The sequence below is a fragment of the Pygocentrus nattereri genome, chromosome 21 (assembly GCF_015220715.1).
Source record: "Pygocentrus nattereri isolate fPygNat1 chromosome 21, fPygNat1.pri, whole genome shotgun sequence".
Lineage (NCBI taxonomy): Eukaryota > Metazoa > Chordata > Actinopteri > Characiformes > Serrasalmidae > Pygocentrus > Pygocentrus nattereri.
Genome location: NC_051231.1, coordinates 22,672,170 through 22,693,787, shown reverse-complemented (window position 1 = coordinate 22,693,787; position 21,618 = coordinate 22,672,170). Strand labels below are relative to the sequence as shown.

Below are 21,618 nucleotides of genomic sequence, written 5' to 3'. Positions count from 1 at the left end.
TGCACAGTGGCTGGAAGGTAGAAGGCTAGAAAAACGCCTCCACAGTGAGTTCTGTCTGCCTGAAGCTTCCAGTCGTACAGAAGGATGAGCTGATCCCTATGTCCCGTTTGACCTCTGCAGCTCTCAAGTGCCAATTACCATGAGATCAAAGGAAGCAGGAGACCTTATACGTACCCGAATCCCAGCCAAGTCAATTTCGAGATGCTTTCTCATCGCTCAACGAGACCAGAGTAGGATTATGGGTCCCAGCACCATGAAAGCAGGATACCGGATCCGCAGGGGACATTTTGCAAGAGTGGCTGAGTTGTGCTAGCTCAGGGAGAGCGAGACAGCGGAAAACCCTTGTACTCCTCCGAGCTAACCCAAATCACAGGCTGAAAAATGGCAAAACAGCCAACCAATATCAGAGAGTTTTTTGCTTTTTATTTAAATAAAACATTTTCTATAAATCATGCCTAGCAAAAAACAAAAAATTATCAAATTTAGGTCATGAAGTCTTGGAAAATCATAAGATGACAGGGTTTTAAATGTGTTCCAAAAGACTGACACTGTAGGAGGAATAAGATTCTGCTATAATTTTCATTTCATAAGATTTCTGCTATGTTTGTAATGATACCTATTGTGACAAAACAGCACAGAACCACATTTTGAGGCAGCTACACACCATTATTTAAGGGAACATACTGACTCGCATGGGTGTGCAAAAGGTCTCACAAAACTTTCAGCATTTATATGTTTTGCGCCAAACTACATAGTACATTCTGAAACTATTTATTGAAAAAAAACAAGAATAGAGACATTAAAGTCGTTTTGTTACCTAACATTTCTATAACCATATGGAACATCTCCGTGACATAGGTAAGTGACTATAGCCTGATCAGGCTTAGAATGACCCACTTGCACAAAGTTTGTACTGTTTAAGAAGAATGCTACGCACCATTTGAAAAAAGCATGCTTCCACTAATCACAAACAATCATTACGTTCATTTGCTCAAACTTAAGAGATCTGATGAGTGAGTAGTAGTTTTACAATGTGTGTGAATTTGGTCTAATGTATATGGGTTCATTTCTGAGAAATGGTGCCAGAATACCAAATGAGGCCACACTATAGGACAATGGGGCCGATTTTAGGCCAATTTGCTCTTCCCAACAATTGCTAAAAGTCTCCCGATAGCAGGGTGATCTTAAACAATGATCTTTCCAGATTATCCTGTGATGGAGGGTGTCTATAATCCAATCTTTTCTCCTCCATCTACTCCCAGTCCAGTCGGGGCCACCCTGATCGTAAATCGTACATATTATGTTCAATATTTACAACTCAATATCCTATAGTGTGGGGTGGATGGCGATTCTCGTGGTGTTAACAGCTACCAGGTTTAGATCTAAGGTTATGTTAGTTTGCATGAAATCCCACAAGAGTAGAACTGCTGCTCAGGAATCTTGTTCATGTGCACAATCTGAAAGTGTGTGGGGTTTCATTCAAGACAGATTGTGTAGTGTGGGGACTTTAATGACCAACAACTATCAAGGACAGAAAAATCTGTAAAAAAAAAAAAAAATCATTTTGTGGGGTCTGTCATGTTTCAACATCAGTTAGAATTTTTAAAACCCTGTAGTGCGAGCCAGACATAGCCTCTGCTACTGCAGCAAGCAGGGGGAAGGGTGCAGTGTAGTGTGCAATGGCCAACATACCACACAAATCTTATGCACACAGCCCATGATCCTACAGTTCATATTGTCCTGGCAGCCCAAACGGCAAAAGACTGACACCGTACACTGACTCTCATGACCCCTGGTCCTTCTTCTACCATTCGTCCTTGTGGCCCATGATCAAATGATGCATGAATAGGCATTTGTCAGTGCAAACGTTTTTCCCTCTGTTGCCATGGAAGCAGCTCTGGCAGCTGGGGGGTATAGAGGGAGCAGAGGTCAGAGGCAGGATCCCCACCAACCTCCCCCACCACCCCCTTCAAATGGGTACTTTTAAACAATGTGGAGTATCCACAGAGCCACCGTGTGCGTCCGGCTCCCGCGGAGAAAGAGTTGCATTGAGGCAGTGTGTATTCATCTGGGCAGCGTGCTGACCGCGCTAACGTAAGCACAGGGAGCCTCCTGACACAGTGAACCACAAAGACCTTTAAAAAAAAAAAAAAAAAAGTGAACTGCATTGTGATGGTGGAAAGGCCACGGATTGCACAAAGCACAGCCAAACAGTTTCAGCTCGCGCTGACATGCAGCTATTCGACTGTAAACGTCCCAGCCAGTTGACTGGATCATTGTGGGAAGACAATAGTGGAGCCCAGTGTCTGCCACCACACCCTTTCCTCTCATGGCTGGGAGGATAGTGGAGGATGAGGCATCTGAGACCACAAGGCTCCTTTGAGCTGTACAAATAAGATTGGGGCAAGTGAGGGACATTCCCCCCTGGATGAGGGAGCCAGGGGGTATGCTATCAGAGAGGCCTAGAGCAGGGCAAGGTTTGGCCAATACAAACAGAGTGTCAAGCTCAGTTCCACCAACCCCCTCCTAAAGCCTCCATGGCCTCCCTCTTTGCAAGAGAGCTCCTTAGAAGTCAGAGCTCCCTGCTTCACCACCTATCAACACGAAGCTCTAGTGCTCCCTGGAGCAAGCGGTTATGTTTATTATTGGAGCCCAGGGGCACCGCCTCACCCTAATGAGCACTGGGTTAGGGTTTCCCTATACTAGCCAGGGAATACAGAGAAGAGAAGAGGAGAGAGAAAAAGAGAGAGAAAGAGAGAGAGAGATTCGCCTTGCTCCTCTCACCGTGCTCCATTGATCTCCTGTTGAATTATTGATGCGCTCGCCACATCGCTGAAGGGTGCGTGAGAAAAGGAAGCACTTTCACAGAGCGAGACAGCACAGAGCGTTCAGCAAGTGCACAAACACATACACAAGCACGCACAAACACACACAAGCACGCACAAACACACACAAGCACGCACAAAATTCCTATAGCCTTCACTGCCAATAGAAGTGAGTTTTGGTTTATCACTGTCTGGGGATTCCAACATTTTTTCCATCAGCTTTATTTTTAATTAAACAAAGCTGTGCTCGGCTCACAATAAGAAAGAAACCAATACTAGCACTCACATGAAATTTGTCATATTGCATTTAGCCCATGATAGACAAGTGTCAGTATTTGGAATACTGCGATATGAAACACACACGCTAATGTCGTCAGGGACACTTTACAGAACTGTTAGTGTATTTCAGTCAAACAAGGTGCAGTTTCTCCAGTGACCAGATCACTTCTGCTTTCACAAGCTCCCCACTGCGCTGTCACGCTCTGATCACATCATATGCATATGGTCCCTCCTCTCAGCAGAGCTTGCAAACAGTCACAAAGCTCACAGCCACAGCACGGCAGAAGGAGGAGCAGAAAGAGTCTCTTTTCCCCCCTCAAAAAGGGTAACGCTCATGCCCCACCCGGCTTGGAAAAGGACCAAAATAATGCAAAATTCTCTCATGGAATTCTCTCAGTTTGCTTTAACAAACTGCATGGAAAGTAAAATACATGACAGAATACAAACTTTATTTAAGGTGGGTTTTTTTAAAAAAGGTTATTTATTTAAGATGCTTATCTAACTACAGAATTATCAGGCCGTACTAAGTGATACTTTTTTGATCCCACAAACGGGAAATTCCACCTCTGCATTTAACCCATCCGTGAAGTGAAAGACCACATACACACTAGTGAACACACACACTAGGGGGCAGTGAGCACACTTGCCCGGAGCGGTGGGCAGCCCTATCCACGGCGCCCGGGGAGCAGTTGGGGGTTAGGTGTCTTGCTCAAGGACACCTCAGTCATGGACTGTCGGCCCTGGGGATCGAACCGGCAACCTTCCGGTCACAGGGCCAGTTCCCTAACCTCCAGCGCACAACTGCCCCAAAAAATATGGAGCGCTTCACGGATTTGTGTGTCATCCTTTCGCAGGGCCATGCTAATCTTCTCTGTATCGATCCAATGTTAGTATATGTGCTGCCGTAGCGAGCACAAGTACTAGCTAAGTAGCTCAAGTCTGTTACAAACTTTGCTTGTTGAGTCTGTGCGTAGCATTTAACTCAGTGTTGGGGAGCAATTACTAGCTTAAAGCCAACACATAATAGAAAATATCATATACACGTTAGCAGAAATTGGCACTCTCATTGTGGGTGTTTGATAAACCTATGGAGTGGAAAATGTGGTCACTACTGCGCAAAAATGAAATCGTGACATGTGGAATATTGCCCGACCTCTTTATTGAAAAACAGCACATGAGGATTTGCATTTTAAAAACAAAAAGCTGAAAGAATTGTTAGAGCTGAACAACATCACTGAAATTTTTTATCAAGGCACAGGTATATTGCTCTCCACAATGCAGTACTTTAAACACATGGCATGCCTCACTGAAATGCTATTATGACAGTGAAATCATTAAAATGCAATGGACATGAGAAAAAAGAGGCATGCATAAAATGTGCTATAATGAACAGTAGAAGATTCATTATGTTGTTTTAATGGCGTCTGAAGTTTTGTACTGTGGAAAGCAATATAGTTGTGAGTAGAGCACATTTCCAGGTGGATTGTATTCAATTCTGACACAAATTCAGCATTTTTGCTTTTCACTTTGGCATGTGTTCTGCATGTCACTATGGAAAAGTACTGCCATGTGTGCATTCAGTTTCACATTTCTCCACTTTAGTGGCTGCAATTCAGTTTGGCACAAATTCCTCTCCATATAAACCTACTATAAAGTGGAGGTTACCACATTAGGCATGGTTATATGATGATATAAGTGACATATTGATGATGATTATACAATTAAGGAAAGAAAATGCTATTTTTAATGGTGGTATCACAGGTACTAGTAGTATTTTTATGCTTTATTTTAATGCAGATTCGTTCATTACTGCAGATGTTGTGAACATGTCTTGACAGTCAAAACATCTTTAAAGATAAAACAGTAAACCATGATACAAGGTTAGGCAAATCTTTGTTTATGTTTACATTATGTTGGGCACATGCCCAGGCTGTAACAATATGCAAATGAAGACTTCACCAAACCCTTAAATGAGCACTTTTCTTCAAAAGAAGGTCATCCTGGTAGTCCTTAATAGCTTTCATTCACTGCTGGCCATATTAGCACTTGTGGGCGGCACATTTCTTCAGATAAAAGAGAGGAAGACTAGGAGGACCTCCAAATCTGGACCACCCGTCCATATCTGAGGCAATAGGAAAAGGAAGTCACGTTGACAGACAGTATCATAAACATTTCTGAGGCCTAGTCGGGTCCTGCGAAACATTAGAGCTGACAAGGCCAGAAGAGCTTAATGACTACGGGTCAGTTCAAACTACTGGCTCTCCAGCAATGACAAAAAGCAGCAAAAGAACAGACGCATCGCTCATGACCATTCTGCTCTCTATTTAACATCATTTCAGCCATCTACTCAGCCAAACTACATTTTTCAGTGCATCTAACAACACTGTGTGAGCAACTGTGTCAGGGTCACAGCAGGAGCTGTTTGATCCTGAAACAGACTGTTCATAAATCATCAGAGGCACATGGCAGACTGTAAATCAAGATTTTCTTTCACCAAGTCCAGGGAAAGGCTAAATCTGGAAGGCTTTATGGTGGAGCGGGGTGGCTACGCTATCTACTCAGTCGTTAGTTCCATGTCAACAGGTACCGTACTACTGCACAGATGCACGCATACATGGCATGCACATACATCTCCCAACATACATTCCATGAATGGAATTGGAGCAGCAACCAGTTCTGCTTCCTGGTTGCACACTGTGTAAGACAGATCGCTCTTCAAATCAATCTGCTGACTGCTAGTCACAGCCTCTTCCACTTAAGAGATACAGAGATACAGTCCATTACGAAGCATGATTCTACACAGACTGACCAGAAAGCCACAAGCTACTGATCACACAAAGCATGTCTACCATTTCCTCTTTGACGGACAAAAAGATTCTGCTTGAAACGGTGGGCTTGCAAGGAAATCCAAAACTGAGGACACAGCTTGCATTGCTTTTACTGGACCATGTTTAAGCATTCATACTATCTGAATAACAACAAAGGCAGACTGGAATCTGGACCAGCAAGGAAGCCATTTGATGTTTCAGAGTTTTGGTTGTGCAGTAGCATCTGCACTCCAGCATGTTAATAAACTAGCCTGAAGACATATACGCATCCCTTTTCTCTCACTTTCTCTGCAAACATAAACCGCGTATGACACATTGGCCTTTTACCTCTTACTTTTGGGGAGAAAAAGCTTCAAAAGCTAAAGTAAAAAACAGCGAAACAAACGACTCTATGCTTGTTCGTGCATCAGTTTATGTCTTGTATTCTGCATAATTATGTGAAACATATACTGGGGAATAAGACAGACATGGTGCTTGAAGGTGAAATCTTAACATGTCGTAAAGTACACTGTTGAGAAGTAGAACCTCCGTATTATGTGATCAGATCACAAAGCCGGGCTTTTTGTCAGCTCAGGAGAAAGAGAAAGCATCTAACTGTTCAGCATTCCAGCGTCAGATCACTGACAAGGTCAGATAACTCGGGCCCCTTAGTGTCGGCAGGAATTACCTCCCACACCAATGAGGCCTTTGTGAAGTAAAGAGAAAGAGAAAGAGAAAGAGAGAGAGAGAGAGAGAGAGAGAGAGTGAGAGAGAGAGAGAGAGAGAGAGAGAGAGAACATGTTTTTGCGGAGAACCTGCGAGTAGGGGTGGGCAGTATGACAACATTTATTGTTACTGCAGTAAATTATGGTGCAATATGCTTTTCTGAGTATAGAAAACACTGACCAACTGCAAGTATCCAAACAAAGAGAGCGTAACTAGCCATGTTCACTTAGACATTAAAAATGATGTATATTCAATGTTTTTATAGTATTCTTTAAATGTGACGCCACTGGTCCTTTTCTGTCGTTTCCATGCCAACAAACATGGATAGATGTTTAGTGTATGTTTGTCTGGCGTGTGAAGCATCCATGAAAAATCCCATGTGTGATTATGGAGAACATTGTTGAACATTGAGAGCGTTGTTGAACTCTAGCTTATATTAGAAAGAGGGATTCAGAGACAAAAGGAGCTATATCTCTTCTGGCGAAAAAGAAAACTACGAAACAGGCCCTCAGTCCAAAACTAGATCAGCATTCACATCTTCTGCCTCTGGACTGTCCATTTAATGATACAGATACTGCAAAACATTAAGCAAAGTAGGGTTAGATGAAGTACTGAAAGCCTTTAACGTCCAACATTTTCAGTTTTCTACCCTCCACTGGAAAGCAACTCTTTAACATCTGGCTGACAAGCTTCTTGACTTCTTGATCATTTGCAAACTTGTGTTCAAGCAATAACCGATGCATAAGACCGAATAATTAATGAAATGTTCATTCTGCATGAAGCGTTGTCACATCTCCACACTGCCATTTCTATCCTGAGATTTCAAGATTGTCACGATGTATTGTTGCTAGGGGTGATGATAGGTACTTGGTGTCGAGGTGCCAATAGTCCAACACCGACATTACAATTGTAGCAGTTTTTACATTTAAATCAGAAAATATACAGGCTAAGAATTCAGTGAAATGTGATGGTTTCGCTCGTATTTGCGAATAAGCATGTTAGGTTATACTTTACTACTCCAAAACACAAATGAATGAAAGTCAACATGGTGCCAGGGACTCATAGATAAGGGGACAGCTGAGAAAGCATAGATAGTGCAGTGTATCACTATCTTGGCTAGCTACTCTGACTAACATAAGCTGGGCCCAGAAACAATGACTTCTCTGACAAATATTATGTTGGCACATCATCCACTGAGAAAAAAACAAAAACAAAAACAAAAAAAAAAATAACACCTAAAACACATCCAATCTTCATCAGCTTCCAATGTGACTCTGATTAGCTCTGTTAGCTCATTAGCTACACAAAAGCCTACCAATTTCCCTTGGCTATCTCTTGTGTGCAGCTATATTGTTGTGTAACACCAGCGCTGCCACCTAAAAAGGTAAGCCCTATGTTATTTTCAGCCAAAGTCCCCTTTTCTCCACTGTTTTTCCTTCCCTGCAGTTGCCCACATATTCATCCATGAACTCTTAAGGATACTCAAATTTCTAAACGAGTCAGAATGCACATCCCTAGAAAGACCTGAAAAGCACTTGAACCTTATATGACAGTTGAACTACAGTGATTTGAGCATTGTGATACTGCACTTGATATTGCTAGCATGATTTTAGCATCATGACTAGGGCTGTGTTCACAATTTTGATACAGCAATATGTTATGGATAAACTTGTGGATGTACAGTGATGGCTATTTCAATATTTATGTATTGAGACTGTACACTGTACACTGAGACACCGTTTTTACACATGAAATTGATGGTGTAAGCCTAAGACTCATAACATCAAGATTGTGCAAATGCTTTACCTCACTCCAATAGTTTTTGTTTATATAACAGTATAAAAAGACTATGTTGGAGAAGAATGCACTAACTAACTGTTACAACACTAGCGCACTGATGTGGCATCTTTTTCCACTGAGCTCCTGGAAAGAGGAATGCTCATCTCTTCTGTTCAACTCTATTGGGAGCAGCTCTACTGCAGTAGAGTGAGAGGGAGGGATATGTGTGTGTGTGTGTGTGTGTGTGTGAGTATAGAGAGAGTGTGTGCAGTAGCACAATGTTAAGGGTTCTCATGTGCCACACACTCACCATGTTACCATTAAACTAACATGTCGTCCCACCAAAGTGTTTTTCAACAGACTTGTCAGCGGTTTTCCTGTTGAGCAGCCCACGACGGGATCTGCCACTAAACTGTGCTGCATTTTGGGAACTCCAATCCCGTTTAGACACCAAGACACCAGATAATCATTACTTTAGGACACATTAAACCAGGGTTGGACAGAATTTGCAATGGCCACTCAGGTCACTAAACCAATGAATCTCCTGGCCAAAATGAATCATTTGTGGCCAGAATAACAGAAACGTTTGTCATATATGTACCAAGCATGCTTCAGTGGTGCTTCGAAAAAGAAAATATTTATTCAAAAACTGCAATCGGACCAACTCGACAGCGGGGGGGGGGGGGGGGGGGGGGGGGGGGCGTTGGGGCATCATAGTCATTGTACCATCACAAAAGCTAATATTGTGGTTACAGTTAACAAATTCCAACAATGACTTGGTGAAATTAGTTTCATGTCTGACCCAACAGAAAGAATTCCCAAGAGAAGTGGCCACTTGGGCCACAATCTATGCATGTGTAGTAGTTAAAACGTGAAATGTTGTTGCCAGGGGTGCCTGGCATTAAGCAAGGTCTAACCCTGACGTTAATGTCAAAAAACTATTTAGAATGCAGTCACACTGCAAGGCAATTTCAAGTAACAGCACAGCTGACATGACTGCAGTGGACTGCATCTAGTCACATATTGAATAGTTAATAATTCTCTCTGCTGGCAGAAGCTGGTAGCATCATCTTCACATGAGGTGCCAGAGCCATAATGGGTTTTGTCTGAAATTAGTGCTTATTGCTGTGTTTGTACATCTGCTCTGCGGAAGTGTGAGCTACCGTCACGGGTCTAATTGAGAGTCTCCAGCCTCTGGACGTGTTTAAACAGGCAGCGCCTGGCGCCTACACATAGTATCAGACACCCACACACCCACACCCACACACACACACACACACACACACACACACACACACACACACACGCTATGTTGAGTATTGACATACATGAGCTAATGTAGCTTATGAAGCATGTTTTAGGTCAAATGATCAGTTGTATTCATGTCCCACACTTTAACTTAAATTGCATTTATAAAATTTAAATAAATGGATCAAATCAGAATGAACAGTGGCTGTATGCCTGGGTAGATAATGCAGCCAGTCAGCAGTTGAAGCAGCTGATTTAGCCGCGGTATACAGCCTGTGGTAAATAAATAAAAAATGGTTAAATGGTTAAAAATACCATGTGCCGTTTAGAATAAAGCTCCTTGCTACTGCTAAGAAAACATAAAAAAGAGAAAGCAATTGATAGAAAAAAAGTCTGTTAACATCTGCTTTATCCACCATACCCTCCATCAACCATTCTACTTATTTTTATTTTTTTTATTTAATTTTTAAGTTTAATTTCAGTGCATAAACCCACAAATAAATGCAGCCGTGCTTCGGAACTTAGAGTAAACTTTAGAGTAAAGCCGTACCCCTCACCTCCGTCTACAAGTATACAGAAGAACGTTCTGGTCCAGGGTTCAGTTTTTCCTGTTTTCCAACCTCATGATCTTAAATGACCAAAATATAACCCCATGCAGTCCAGTTAATGGCGAAGGGGAAGATCAGCTTAAACTAGAATTCGAAGGCATCAGAACAGTAGTAGCACCCAGCTTTATCACTATCAATAGTGACAATATTTATGCTATTTGGCACGTATATTCTAAAACGCTAGAAATGTTGTAAAGAAAAATTCAGTTCAGATTAAATTTGCTGTAACAAAAAATTCAGCTTAGATCACATTTCTTAAAATAATGTGATTATGTATGGCTTATTATTTGTATTACAGACTTGAATAAGTTCAAATAAAGCATGCATGTACGGATGTATAAAGCATTGCACTGGGTTTTAGGATATTTTTATCCTGAAAATGTACAAAATACACACACACACACACACACACACACACACACACACACACACACACACACACACACACACACACAGGGCATGGAGAACAAGATCTAGCACAAGACTTCCAAACCTGCAGCCTAAAAGATACCAGGATAATCTATGCTTTACATGAGTCAAAGACGGCACAGTGTCTTTGTGTTTTTCCTCCCCCTCCATGAACGATAGATGTGTTGCATCACCACCTCTCTCTAGTTCAAATAAAACAGGCTTACAAAAGGCACGTTAGCACAACACAGCATATAAAAAGTGTTGTTAATTGAGATGTTAATTGAGTTGTTAATCTAGTGGCTAGATCTCAATTAAAGCCTGGCTTCAGCATCAGAAGCATGCAAACTTCTTTCCAAATTCAACTTTGTCATCTCTGTAACTGCGTTTACTGCTGCTGGAATGTCTGTAGCCCCTGGGCCTAACTGTGGCCCGACAAGCCTGCAACAGCACCGACAGGCCACAGGAAAAGACTTCAAAGGCAGGCGGCCTCCACCAGCCTTCAAAATAGGCCCTAAATTATCATGTACAGAAGACAGTATTGCGCAAAGCATAAGGCACAAACATGAAATGCTTCACATTTGCCTCTCAGCATGGAAGCCTTGTAGATGAAGCTGCCTCCGCCGCACCACGTGTGACCCCAGCCATTAGCCTGACTGGCTCTGCTTTGCCATGTTGGAATTATGGGGTAGGTTTGACCAGGGAGACACATCTGGTTTGAGTAAAAGCTTGCTGGAGCTCTGAAAGCCTGTGGCATTTTGAGCTCCCCTTGTCCCTGAACGCAGGAACCTCCCAGGGCTCCTCACGGGGGTCTCAAGGTAATCCAAAACACACAGCACAAGTCCCTGTGTTTGCGTCCTCTTTCTGGGTCACAGTCTGCAGTGAGTTTGAACACACTGTAGCTCTTTGTCATGAAGAGCTAAAGGATCAAATTGAATTTTTTTGTGTGTTCCTACACTCTCAGATAAAAAGGCACTGAACTTTAGCCGGCCTTGTACCCCTCTTGATACTGGGGTGGTACCATCAATGGTACATCGTCAGTTCCTTTAGTTAGGGAGCATAAATTTCCATTGAAGTTACATATTTTAAGTTCTACTGAATCTTTGTCTTGTGTTTTTTCAGTACCATTTTAAAAAATTAAATATATCTTTCCCCTGGCAAAAAGTATTTAAGCTAGACTATAAACCCACTGACGTACCTTTTTACGGTACACTGTTAGAAATAAAGGTTCTTTGCAGGTACATTTTTCATTAATCAAGGTACAAACAATGTAAATGTGCCCTCAAATGTACAACAAAGGATTTAAGTTCCAATTGTGAACCTTATATAAGTTTCTCCCACTGGAAAAGTACATTTACACACCTTTTCATAACCAAATGTTTTAAAACAGAACAGTAAAATAAAAAGCCTGGAGACGAGGCGGGTTTGTGGAGTCAGTACATCTTAGAAAATATAATTTCAGTGGATTATGGTAGTTATGTTCCCTGATTAAAAGTACTGAGATGTACCTTGGAGGCTACCACCCCAGAGACAAGGGGGTACTGCCCCAGTTTCATGCCTTTATTTCTGAGAGTGTACATTTATATTGTTCGTACCTTAAAGAACACAAAATGTCCCTGCATAGAACCTTTTTTTGGGACAATGTACGTGTGTGCAAGTTTGGGAAGGGCAGGTACAGAGAACAGGATTACTTAAATATTCAAAAGCAAAACCGCTGAAGGGGACAAAAACGTACAGCAGCCTCATGAGCCCTGGAGACATACAAAAGCTGGGGAAAAAACTTGATACAGTTTAACAACAGGGAGAACTGAAATAGCTCCAATTCACTGCGGCTAGCACCTCCGAATCTAGATAAGGTGCAATGTTGGCATCATCAAAATGGTGAGCTCTGAAGGTGGGGAGAGAAGACCACATAATAGCAGAAAACAAGGGGAATGTGTGATGAATGGCTTCATTAAAAAAGCATTAGCATAAGTGCGATTTAGCCAGAAAGAGTCGTCCTGCAGATTGTCTGATGAAAAGGCACCAGCGCTCACGTCGCTGCCAGTGCGGAAAACCCTGCTGATACTCAATACCTGATTGTCGCATTCTCTGCCATGCATCAGGGCTAATCGCTGGTGCAATAAATCCGTGCAATTAGTCTTCTCTCACAGCAGGAAATGACCTTCAGGTGCTTTAAAGCTACATTAAGTAACGATCTCATGTTTCATTGCTAAGTTGCCTATTGCTGGTTTGTTGGTAGTCACTGCTGCTGGCCTGGTCACTGTGGAGCATTCCACACTATAAGCAAAATTCATATTTCTTAATGTTGTCCTTAACATACTTTCAGATGCAACAGCATCCCTGACTGCAGTGAACTGATTACGTTTATCAGTCGGAGGCGTTTGCATCTTGTCAATGTAGTTCATTCAGCTTGAACAGCCAGGCGTCTCCGTTAGATCAACGAGTAGTTTCGAATGGGCCTCTGTGTTTCATACAATGTCCTTTTCCCTCTACCTTGTTCACACTTAAGTTAACACTGCCACATCGTCATAAAGCCCACAGAGGCACAGGGACGGTAAACTACACTAAGCAGTATCCCAGCTACTGTTGGGAATAAGGGCATAGGGTCATAAAGGAAGAGGGAATGCACTATACACGTGAATGAAGCTCTAACATTGGCTCATGCACTCACATACTGGCTACTTTCCCACTGTCACAAAGAACCAGAGATATGAGGCAAATCAAAGTAAAAAAATTATACTTGAGATATTAAGTAACATAACTCATAAAAACAGCTCATCTATACAGCAAGCTAATAAAAGCACAGTGCTATTGACCTGTTTCCAAGGTTCAAAAAGTGCCGTCTCCTTCAGTCGTCACTCTCAGGAATAAATATAAACCTGATTACCCCCCACCAGGCACTGAGCAACAATATTGGTTCTTTCTTCATAACTCGTTTATTTTGATAACTGAAGGCAAATCAGTTCGTCTTGGCAGCCATGTTTTTTCCAGCCCCTACCCCGAAGCAATAAAAGGGGTCGTCAAGAGTGTTGGAATGCCAAGATGAGCATAACAGATGCTCCATCATACTAGGCGCAATCCCACAATACCTTGCTGTATAGCCTGCCTTTGTTTGCCTGTACACCAGGAATCCTTTGGATTCAAAGGCAGTGGGCCAAGAAGCCACGTATTGGTCAGTGACTATAATCAAGAGCCTGGAGAAACAGAGACAGGAAACAAAGCAGGGCTTAACACAAAGAAGAAATCTGTTTCCTCCCTCAGCCCGTGGGACCACTCTGATATCCAGCGCCTAGGCTCCAATTGTTTTCCATTTAGACCCGGTTTATTTAGAGGAACTGCTGCCCTTTATTCTCTATTTATTGACATTTTAATTGCGGATATGAATATGCTTTTGTTAACACAGAACAGGGCTTTTTATAGCGCCATGAATACTTCTTTACGTTCTTCTACCAACACAAACATCCTGCTAGGTAGCACATATTCTTTTTGGTGATCCCAAAGCAACAAAGCACGGTACCATTTAGAAAGACAATGTAGAATAAGGTGCATTTATTGCCTTTAATACTGATTTAATATCAGTGATATATAACACCTTCTAGGGAACTAGCCAACATATAGGTATTCCATAAGGTCTTGAGTACTGAGTAAAGCATTGTATGCCTAAGTGTGTGGTCAGCCGTGCGTTAAGGAAAAATCATGTGGTTACAATTATTAGGTATGTGGCTCCGGGAGGAGGGCCGCTCCAAAACAAATGTGTCGTATTACATCCCAACTGACAAACAGTATGGCTAGAGTGAGGGGAAAAGTAGGAGTGAACGGCGTAAGAAAGAAAGAAAAGAACAATGGAGAACAGAGAGCGCTTTGGTCCCCCACAATGCTCTTATTGTTAGTCTGGCACACACCGCGGATCGGCAGCGAAAGAGGGGGAAAGCAAAAGAGAGAAAGACAGTGGTCCTCTCCCAGGACCAGAGAGACCTTGTCTCATATTGCTCATTCTTACAGGTCTCAGGCCTGTTGCTGAGTGAGAGGCTAGCTTCATTGTCCAATGTACTGGCTTAAGTGAAGAGAGCGATGGGAGGAACCGAGGCAGCCACTGGGCAGGCAAGGGATTAGCCATAGATGAATGGTTACTCGTTTTCAGGAGCAGTGCCTCTCCCTCCACAGTGAAAGATACTGCAGCTTCTCCAGCCCACAGCTAACTGAAGTTACAGGGTTAGAAATGTGCACTGTTCGTAGCTGAAAGGCTGGTTTGCATGAGACACAAACAGTAAAGTAGAGGAATGTGTCCGTTGGCAGCATGCAAATAACAGCGAAACCACTAAGAGATTAATTTAAATCAGGACGCATATAAGCCAGACACAGGGGTTGTCAACAGTGTATGTTTTCTAAACAGGTATGGGATATGATGTCTTTAAAATAACCCTTTACATTTTAATGCAGTTTAAGGACCATCGTAGGTTTCGATCGCCAGGCTGAAGGTGGACGTGTGACGTCAAAACCTTTCCCACGCCACAGCTTTCTTTCTTTACCATTGTCTTTTTCAAATGGGGTTTTATTTTGATGTGAATCAAATTACACCTATTGAAGCTGGCTTTTCAAACCAAAACGTGAGGTTATCACGAGAGAATCTGCAAAAACCATGACCTACTTATTCCACATAGAACCCTGAAGAAGCACATGCATGGATGAGACATCGCAAAAAGCAGACGCATCCATCTCAGGTGATTCGGCGCCATAAACAAGTGCAAATTACTGTCTAAGGTGACGGCTGAGTCTGACTGACTCATGTAATCAGATGTGCTAGAACATCTGTCTGTAATTCCGAAACCTTCAACTCTGACCTCTTCCAACTGAACTACACGCAAATTCTTTGAGCATCTCATTTTTTGGTAGTTAGGCAACTTTTGCTGTAAGCTCTTGCACTGGAAAGAGGAACTGCCTCTGACACTACTGCAGCCATTTTGCTGGCACATGCATCCAATCAAACTACAACCTTGCAAAAGACAAGGACGAGAAGTCCATGAAACGTTCCCTTCCCTGAGATGGAAGATGGAGACAAGAAATGTAAATTGTTTTCCATTCGGCAACCTCCTGCTTCCCCCTCCCCCGCACCTACCCTGGCAAGGAGCCGGGAGAGAGCTCAATGATTTTACCTTGCCTCTGAAAGCAAGACAGAGACTAAGCGAAACTGCAGGGAATTTAGCATGGGCTGACAGCCGAATCTTATTATTCAACCCCACACCGTCCATCAGCAAGATGGGCTATGAAGACGTGTATGGGTGTACAAGAGTGTACAGGAGTGCAAACGTTTGGCCTGGCTGGCTAATATAAAAACAGAGCCGTAAAGAGATGTTGCTTGATTTTAAAGACGGAGAGGAAAAGCAATGATCAACCTGGAGATGGTGGAGTTACAGGGCTGTCATGCCCCACCCTCCATCTTCTCCCTTTGTGTTGGTCTCCTTTTTATCTCTCCTTCCTTCCTCTGACTCAGCATAGCAGTATATGCACACATAGGATGAGAACCCTATGCTAATTATTCAGCCCACCTCCCCCCCAGCTGTTTAATAAATGGCTGTATTGAAGAAGACAGCCAGAGATTAATTAGATGCAACAGGAAGTCGATACAACCATTTCCACTTCCACACTGAGTTATGCTGATGCAGCGCACCAAGTCTTGATGGACAGAAGAGGTAAGGGAAGGCAGAAAGACATGTGGTTTCAGTGTCTTTGTCTGCATTTCTGTGCCAAGTTATTATGCAGTCAGAGTGATAAGAATGTGTGTCTGTGTGCACATACACCAATCAGGCATAATAGTATGACCACCTCCTTGTTTCTATGCTCACTGTCCATTTTATCAGCTCCAATTACTATATAGGGGCACTTTGTAGTTCTACAATTACAGACTGTAGCCCACCTGTTTCTCTGATACTTTGTTAGCCCCCTTTTACCCAGCTCGTCTGTGGTCAGGCCCCCCATGGACCCTCACAGAGCAGGTTCTACTTGGGTGGTCGATAATTCTCAGCACTGCGGTAACACTGACGTGGTAGTGGTGTGTTAGTGTGTGTTGTGCTGGTACGAGTGGATCAGACACAGCAGTGCTGCTGGAGTTTTTAAACACTGGGGCAACTCACTGTCCACGCTATTAGACAAACCCTGTCATTCCTACCTTGTAGGTGTAAAGTCAGAGACGATAGCTCATCTGCTGCTGCACAGTCATCCACTCGTCCTTCATCATTTGTCACAGGAGGCTTCCCACAGGACACAGTTGGCTGGACATTTTTGGTTGGTGGACTATTCTCAGTCCAGCAGTGACATAGAGGGGTTTAAAAACTCCAGCAGCACTGCTGCAACACAACACACACTAACGCACCACATCAGTGTTACTGCAGTGCTAAGAATGATCCACCACCCAAAGAGTAACTGCTCTGTGAGGGTCCATGGGGGTCCTGATCACTGAAGAACAGGGTAAAAGGGGGCTAACAAAGTATCAGAGAAACAGATGGACTACAGTTTGTAATTGTAGAACTACAAAGTGCACCTATACAGTAAGTGGAGCTGATAAAAATGGACAATGGGCGTAGAAACCAGGAGGTGGTCATAATTTTACGCCTTATCTCCACTAATCACACTTTCTCATTAGGATCACACATCTGTTGCCAATTAAGGCTCTTCCTTTGCCTTCACAAACACTGGGCTATGTTTGTCAATTGGTGAATTGTGGGAAATCATTACTGCAATCCAGACGAGCAATGAAGGAGTGAAGCCTGCGGCCCCACATGCCCACTGCAGCTATTGGAGATGGCGGTGATCAAGTTATTCTGAAATAGATGCAGCTCTTCCCTTCAGGTGTTTGAGAGTTTTACAGCTGCACTGGAATAACTACACCACATCAGGAGGAAACACAACAATTGACACCATTTGGGTGGAAGGAGTCCCAAAAACAGGGGTTATTTTTCTCACCAATATAATGTAGCCTTCCACAAACACAGACACATACATTTTCCAAATCATCAAGCCAAAGTGCTTGTTTATTTGTCAAAACAAAAATAATTAAGTAAATACATTTTAAAACCCCCACACACCAAGGCCTCCAGCGCAGTCCGGTCAGCTTCCTCAGAACTGGCCTTCCGAAAGGAAGTTCAGACGCTGGGGGTTATGTTTCCAACTTAGATACAAACAATAGCAGTGGTACACGTGCACTCGGCGCAGTCTCCTGTCCTTCCTCTCCAGCTTAAACAAACATCCTTCCTTGGGAAGACTGCTTTAGACAGAGTCAGCATTTTCACTTAAATACATCTGGGTAATAGCACTGCAGTAACATGCAACAGCACTGCATCTGCACGCTCTCATTAAGCCTTGACCGCAGCAGGAGCGGTGGATCGATGCAGTTCTGCTCTAATTGAGGCACAGCCATTAAGGGGGTGGTATTAAAACAGACCCGAAGAGATTAGTGGGATCTTAACGATTTGTTCCCACAGTCACAGAATGTGAGTAAACAAAGGGGTGATGGTGAGCCATAAACTCAAATGATTGTCTCGATCGCAGACCCACACAGATTGACAAGACATATGGGGCTGGGGGAGGTTAGGGGCACACTGCCACATTGAGGCAAAATATGACCATACCATGACCCTCAGAGAGACCACTATGAGTAAAGATGATGCAAGACATCATCTGATATCTGCACTGTATATTCAGCTCTTCCCCTTGCCTTTTACCCAAAGCAGTGATTATTTCATGTCATTGCCCGTCTGCTGAGGATACGCCTGATGTACCAGCCAATTATGTGCGGCGGATGATCTGCTGATGAAGTCAAACGAAGGCCTTTTTCTCAGTTCCCTCACTATCTCTATCAACAGCTGCTCTGGGCGTCAAGGCTCTCCACGTCGCCCCATGCTGTTGCTGTGGGGGAAACATACAGTCAATCACAAAGCAAGAAACAGTAAGCATGCTGGTGATGCTTCCCTGAATGCGACACAGACCAGACTAGGCATAAACAGAGCCTAGTTTAGATTTATTCTCTTTTTTTATGAAGGTGTAGTGAAGCTGAATGCATGTAGCAACTACCCTCATATTCCAGCTGAGGAGATATGAGAACGGTGTCGCTGGTGTCTTGAAAGGCGCGAGACTGGAAGGGTGAAATTGCTACTCTTACTTCTTCACTATCCCCCAAAACTCGCACCACACGCGATGCTTCGAACAGAAGCCACCACTAGAGCAGAGCTGTGGCCATTTCATTAACAGATGCTTTTCATCATACAGCCTAGCATTATTTCTCTCATATAGACAATCTGTCCATTCAAACCAGGCTGGGCAATGTGTAGAGGAGCAGCCCTGAGGCAAGAATATGGGACATCTCATCTTTAAATCTTTGTGAAGAAAAAACTCTCTATGCTTTCCTTTGATTAAAAATACATTAGTTTAGCTTGTATGCAGCACTCTCACAACAGCCCTTCACACTGTCTTTTCTTTTTTATTGTTTGTTCCAGTCATTCATACTTTACACTTGCCACTGCTTTATGAGTCCCTTCTGTATACAGACCTTTCTAAAGATGTTTCCAATGATCCACAAGGCGTCATAATTTTCCCCTATATTGACTAGGGAATGCGTCTTAATATTGACAGTTCTTTATTTACTCAATTGTGGCAAAAGAAATTACTGTACAGTAATTTCCTGCAAGCCCTTGAGTGAAACCTATCCAGTCTCACATCTCCTCTCTTGCCTGGCTGGATAAGAGAGACTATTGCTCTGCGCTGTCAAGCATGTCTGGGTCAACTGTGTTTTATTTCTGCTCCAGTTTCAAAACGTCTGACCTGACTCTCTTTGAACATTGGCTGCCGCGTTCTCGATAAAGTAAACGCAAAGTCTAGACAACGAGAGACAGGTGATCTGGACTGCGTAGGAAGACTGGCAAGGTTTTCTAAAGTCTGCACCATTTAAAGACTGATACACTGTAGTACAGTAAGGTAGCCCATGTTCACATATCAATAAGAGTAGAGAGATGCGTTTTGCAAGACAATACAGGCAATTCTGTTGTCTATGATGAATACAGGGCCAAGACCTGAGTAATGCGTAAGCTGTAATTACCAATAACATCAGAAAACTTGGTTAATATTTGAGGGGAACACTTGGAAGAATTTATGTCCAAATTTCACAGTTAGCAAGACTTGCCAGTCCATAACAAGCTTTTACAGGCAAATCCTCTTAAAAATCAATATAAAGGCCATCACACACTTGTAGGAGGACCACTTGACCAGTCTGGTGACTTACACAATAAAAAAAAAAAAAACATTTCCTGACCACAAAGTAAGAAAATATATTCCAAACCTGCAACAGCGTCCCAGTGCTGTGCAAATAAGAGACTGGAACCTGGGGCGGTATAATATTGGCCTGCATTTACTAGCTTCAAAGACCATGGTGAAGCCACACAGGAATGCCTCCTACTATGCATCAATAAAGTCCAATCTGAAGAGGGGCAGCTTAGATCATATAGCTTAGAGACCGATTCAGCCTGCCTAGAGCAGATCACACATCCATCATGTCAAATAAAAGTCCCTACAGTAAACAGTAAACATGCATCCCTCCCCTTTGGTATTACACCCCACCACGCTCTGATTAAGTGTATAATTGCAACTGGAAACACAGAAATCAATATATCTCATCAATTTGTTATTAATCAATTGTAACTGAACCTTGTTACTAATCAATCATAACTGAAGTCTGTGCAGAGCCTTGATTTGTCTTTTCCACACCTCAGGTTTCTCCAATTCTCCTCACGTTTGTCTGCCTCACGCACAAATAGATCACCATGCAAATTACTGCTTCCTATTCCTGTCACTAATTCATAAGCCACATTTTGCATGGAATGGTTTATTTCGAAATCTGGGTCGTTTTTGGGTGCCCCCCTCCCCCATTCGGAGGAAAAGAAACGGTGCGCGTTATTCTTGCTCTCCTGTGCTGCTGGCTTTGAAATACTGAGCAGAAAAAAGACAAATCTGCAAGTAGTTATTTTCCAATTCTCTCATAGAAGAGCAGCTGAAGGCTCACATGGTGTGGAGAGGAGTGATACCAATGGCAGAGGAGAAACTGCCATCAGCCTAAATGATGGCAAATGAAGAGTAAAGGAACCAGGGAGGGAAACAATAGTGCAATATTTATATCAGGTAAATAGATTTACATTCCTTTTTCTGTACAGGAAGACATATGCGCTCATAGCAGGGTGCAGATTAATGCCTTAGACGTAACACAGCTTTTCCAGAAGGTGCAAAAGGCCATTACTCAACAGACAGGCGTCTTTAAATAAGGCAGCTCCAGCACAATTGGCTCCTCCACAGCAAAGGGGATTGGATGAAAAGGATTTAGAGGTAGCATGAGCTTAACAGCTGAATAAAGGCCGGTAAAGATCTATGCTGTCTTCCACAGTGGAGATTTATTGAAATGTTTCCATTGATAAAACTACAAATAAAGGCCACAAAACCTCTCAAGCATGAAACTTTAGTAAAGAATAGGGAGCCACAAGTGTCTTTGCTGCAGTCTGCGGAATTCTCGTGATTGTACCTCAGAAAATAAATGAAGGACCACTCCTAGGGCGGCAAGCTAATGATATTTAACTTTGAGCAGCTCCATTCACAGGCTCCTGGTGTTAGTCAAGAAGAACAGAATGACCTCAACTTCACCCAGTGTGTCACTTGGCCAGCGATTAAACAGCCCTGTTCTTCTGAAGTCCTGACTCAAAAGAACCAGGAAAGGCCCCTATTCAGAAAGAAACACCCAAACAAAAGAAACTTGTGCAACTGAAGTCAGCAATACCAACTGAAGAAGTAATCAATATTGGTGAAACTTCTCTCATATGCAACAGGAGCTGCTTGGAAAAGCACAATCTACATTTTGGAGGGCTCTACTATTGTTACAATGTCAAGCTTGTACCAACAGAA

The 21,618-nt window shown here is 42.9% G+C and overlaps 1 protein-coding gene and 1 non-coding gene across 4 annotated transcripts in view; both read right to left on the bottom strand.

The window, feature by feature from the left end:
• The window catches only part of srgap2 (SLIT-ROBO Rho GTPase activating protein 2), a 135,182-nt gene that overhangs the window by 110,860 nt on the left and 2,704 nt on the right, over positions 1-21,618 (bottom strand). The gene's annotated exons all lie outside the window — the stretch shown is intronic.
• Positions 3,914-4,019, bottom strand: LOC119261956. The gene has a single exon (XR_005129304.1). It is a non-coding gene; the product is annotated as a U6 spliceosomal RNA (small nuclear RNA).